Source organism: Phalangium opilio, unplaced genomic scaffold (assembly GCF_054372755.1).
Source record: "Phalangium opilio isolate 3A_F unplaced genomic scaffold, DU_Popi_V2 ptg000032l_1, whole genome shotgun sequence".
Taxonomy (NCBI): Eukaryota; Metazoa; Arthropoda; class Arachnida; order Opiliones; family Phalangiidae; genus Phalangium; species Phalangium opilio.
In genome coordinates this window covers 7,855,813-7,860,350 of record NW_028324159.1, presented here as the reverse complement: position 1 = coordinate 7,860,350, position 4,538 = coordinate 7,855,813, and the positions used below count along the sequence as shown (strand labels likewise).

General features: G+C 37.9%; 2 non-coding genes across 2 annotated transcripts; both read left to right on the top strand.

The window, feature by feature from the left end:
- The first annotated feature begins 3,390 nt into the window (after window positions 1-3,390).
- On the top strand, window positions 3,391-3,463 carry TRNAV-CAC (transfer RNA valine (anticodon CAC)). Its single transcript has one exon. It is a non-coding gene; the product is annotated as a tRNA-Val (tRNA).
- A 65-nt stretch (window positions 3,464-3,528) lies between these two features.
- Window positions 3,529-3,601, top strand: TRNAV-CAC (transfer RNA valine (anticodon CAC)). Its single transcript has one exon. It is a non-coding gene; the product is annotated as a tRNA-Val (tRNA).
- The last annotated feature ends 937 nt before the right edge of the window (window positions 3,602-4,538 follow it).

Below are 4,538 nucleotides of genomic sequence, written 5' to 3'. Positions count from 1 at the left end.
TTCCAGGAATCAGACCTCATAGCAATTCCCATGAAATACGAAGCTGCGATAAGAATTTTTAGTTTAACAACATCGACAGAGCCATTCATGTACGTACGTCAGAGATTACTGTCTGCCAAAAATCTGACGTTCAACGCTACTCCAGTCGGAGCGTTCGACGATTTAAAAACTATTTCCATGGGCGTAAGTAGAGATTGAAGTCAGTGATTTACTGTCCGTAAATTACCGGTAATTTGCCAAATGCCGCGGAAATTACCGAAATTTTACAATGGTAATTTACCGGTAAATTACAGCGGCAATTAGCCTGTCATGATATAAAATACAATTAATAACGGTATTTTTTGTTATACCAAAATTTTGATCGGCAGTTAAATTTACAGGTAATTTTTCGGTAATTTACCCGGTAAACTACTATTTTTGCTAGGTGAGTTTATGAAAGCAGACCTTACTTTGTGCTGATGATTTGTGTGGGTGTGTGTTCGCAGTTTCCAAATCGGAGCAAACGTGTTCGCCATCTCCGAACTGCATTCACAGTCACGGAAATGGCTCCTCTACTTGAGTTTTCACACCACCATCTTCTGGTCTTTGTCCATTCCACACGGACACCAAACTGTACATACTGGCTTCTAATCACCATCATCTTCTGGTCCTCGTCCATTCCACTTGGACACCAGTCTGTACATACTAGCTTCTAATCACCACCATATTTTGGTCATTGTCCATCCCACATGGACACCGGTCTGTACATACCGGCTTCTAATCACCACCATCTTCTGGTCTTTGTTTTTGTCCATTCCACTTGGACACCAGTCTGTACATACTGGCTTCTAACACCACCATCTTCTGGTCTTTGCTTATGTCCATCCCACATGGACACCAGTCTGTACACCTGGCTTCTACACCACCATCTTCTGGTCTTTGTTTTTGTCCATCCCACATGGACACCAGTCTGTACACCTGGCTTCTACACCACCATCTTCTGGTCTTTGTTTTTGTCCATCCCACATGGACACCAGTCTGCACACCTGGCTTCTACTCCATCGTCATCGTTGAGTTTAAGACATTCGCGGCGATCAGCTAGGGTTACGAGAAACGTCTAGCCTCCCTAGGGTGGGCTGTCCACGATAGGTTTTCGCAATTGCGGTTGTTCTTGCTTTTAGCTGTAGTTCGACACCCTTATATACTACCTATTTGAGTAAGGCAAAGCAACCGGCTTATGCTTCATTTCAAACGCCAATATTAGTCAAGTCTCTCAAGAATGTTTAATTGTTCTTTTTTAAAACGATGTAACGTTCAATAAGGCGAATAACTAACGAAGAAAATATTAAATATTAATGATATTTATTTAAATATTAAAGATAATCTTGTTTCTCAACTCAAATTTAATACGGAAAGAGTTAAAAAGCAGTCTATGTTTTTGTCTGTGTCCATTGTTACACTAGTGCGTCGCGTTAGCAGTTAGCCTTGTGTTGATGTGTAAAGAAATCCTACAGAACCATAATATTCCCTTTATCCTTAATATAAAGTGAATATGTGGAAATATTTTTCGTAATTATGATGCATTTAGTACTTTTGTAGCTTTAAAGCTCTATTTCATTTTGATATTCCAAAGATTTTTTTAATATTATTATTTAAAATGGATGTTTATATATTACTTAAGCTATACTTCATCTGTTTATAGCATTAACCTTTCTATAGTGAATACAGGAACAACGCTACTATGTTGGTCAAATGAACTTTTATTTGTCAATAGGCCTAGTGAACCAAAAAGTAAACGCTTGGGTTTGGTTTTCGTTTCTGTAATTTGAGAGTTTAAGCATCCCCTATACGCGTACGTGTAGCCACCTTTGACAATGCATTGGTCTAATGCACTGTGGAAGGTAGCTACACGTACGCGTTTAGGGGATGCTTAAACTCTCTATTAACGGTTCAGAGTGAGCCGAAAGTTAAATACACTTTTAAATTAATAGGCTTAGATTTTATAATCACGGTGGAAATCTGGGCCGCGTTCAGCAGAGCTCAGCGCTGTTAGCAGTGTCCTACATAACGGGATTTTGTTTATGAATTTTGACGTCACGGTGGTTAGCGCTGAGCTAGCGCGGTCTTCCAAGAAAATAGTCGGCTTTTTGGATAACGTGACGTAAAACGCGTAGTTCTAAGCTTGGCGAAAAAACCATGGAGGAATTAATTAAAATAAAGAACATATACGCTCCAGGAATGGAAGCTATGTCTGGGGGTTGGGTTGACCAAGGAACTTCCGGTCTATGCTATTTCAATGTAGCCGGAAATCCTTCGGTCAACCGAGCCTGCCTTTGGAGCGTACTAGGAGGGGCCAGACAAAAATTTAAACTAGAGGAAGCTACACTTTCCATTCCTGGGGCGTGTAACTTCTTTGATACAAATAGCTCTATGGGAGTATAGCTATTTAATTGGCGTGAAACCAGTTGATAACGCGAGAATTTTAAGAGATATGTTAGTTTCTAATTTTAATTATAAAAGTTGTTATCTATCTCTATAAATATGTTATCATACAATTTTTGTTAAGCCTTGGTACCTTGCACGCTTTATTGCGCTAGCGTCATTTATAAAACGCCGATGACCGGAGAAAAGCTATGACGACAGACCTCACCGGTAAACATTTCCAAAATCCGCTGTCTTTTTGGTGAGCACTGCTGAACGCAGCCCAGACCAGTGAAAGGTCTGATCGTAATCGGATAATAGCTTCGTGTTTTCATGCTTTTATGGTACGCATTTACTTTCAGTGTGTGTAGCCACAAATAAGCTTTGGTGTTATGTAACGTTAACAGTCATGTTGACAAACTAAGAAAATTGTTGAGATGAAACGAGAGGATAGTGTTTACATGGCGACCCTGTTGTGAATATGGCTTTGAACGTATAGGGCATACAGTTGAGGAGTAGAAAATTGGGCCTTTTCAAACACGTAAAGGTATTATCCCTCCAAAGTTTTATCTCTTCATTTCCCGTTTTTCCCCAATCGGATGATTTTAATGTGTACAAGTATATCATTATTGGATGTAAAATGTCGTCTGATTTACAGTATTCTACAGGGCCGAAAGGCCCTTGTAGATATGACTTGATACCGTTTTGTAACGTTAAAGTAATATTCACCCGCTTTTGCTAATTTCCTATGGAGATTAACATGGGTTTTTCGTGATTTTTCCCCACCGATAACTTAAAAACTACAGCGAAGATACTTTTCGGAATTATCTTAAATTAACAATTAAGTATTAAGGGTGTGCTATCAGCCAGTTTGATCAAAACAATTAAGTCTAAGTATGTTAATTTTAGTTAATTACAGAAGTACGGCTTTGACCATCGTGATTGGACATAATAATTAGCTAGATCTCTTGGTAAACTCAGTGTTATTACGTATCTGTAGTGTGGTGGTTATCACGTCCGCTTCACACGCAGAAGGTCCCAGGTTCGAGCCCTGGTAGATACATGTATTGACCATCGTGATTGGACATAAGAATTAGCTAGATCTCTTGGAAAACTCAGTGCTACCACGTATCTATGGTGCAGTGGTTATCACGTCCGCTTCACACGCGGAAGGTCCCAGGTTCAAGCCCTGGTAGATACATGTTTTGACCATCGTGATTGGGCGCTTGAATTAGCTAGATCTCTTGGAAAACTCAGTATTACCACGTATCTGTGGTGTAGTGGTTATCACGTCCGCTTCACACACGGAAAGTCCCAGGTTCGAGCCCAGGTAGATACATAGCAAACATAATTATTCAAAATTTAATTACATTAAGACTGAAGTGACAGATATTATATAAAAACGTCTTGGTTTGGACCAAGGCCGAAAAAACAAACGATATGTGTGAGGTTTATCAATTGACTGAAGTTTCAGATATTGAAATTTTTCTCTAGTTATTTTTATCCACTCAATCCTTAATCAATATTTAATTCAATCAACTGATTTTACTGTTAATCGATCTAGTCCCTCTAAATTAATTGAAAAAATTACATATCTACGCTTTTTCAAGAACAATTAATTTCATGATAAAATGTTTTCGGAAAATGTAATTGTTCTTGAAAAAGCGTAGATATGTAATTTTTTCAATTAATTTAGAGGGACTAGATCGATTAACAGTAAAATCAGTTGATTGAATTAAATATTGATTAAGGATTGAGTGGATAAAAATAACTAGAAAAAAATTTCAATATCTGAAACTTCAGTCAATTGATAAACCTCACACATATCGTTTGTTTTTTCGGCCTTGGTCCAAACCAAGACGTTTTTATATAATATTTGCTATGCTTTGTATACTGCTTTAATATTTCATAAATTTTAACTTAAGAAACATTTCCATATCTGGGTAAATCAGTTTGTAAGTAGTCGTCTTGACTCGGAGAGGTAATATTTTGGTTTTCTTAACTTGTAATAAGAGCTATGCCTATCCTCATATTACCCATATACTTGGTTTTAACATGGAGAAATTAAATAGGGAGAAGAAATAATTTGGGAGATTAGGCACCCACCCAAATATGCCTCTACAAGGATGTTTATCATG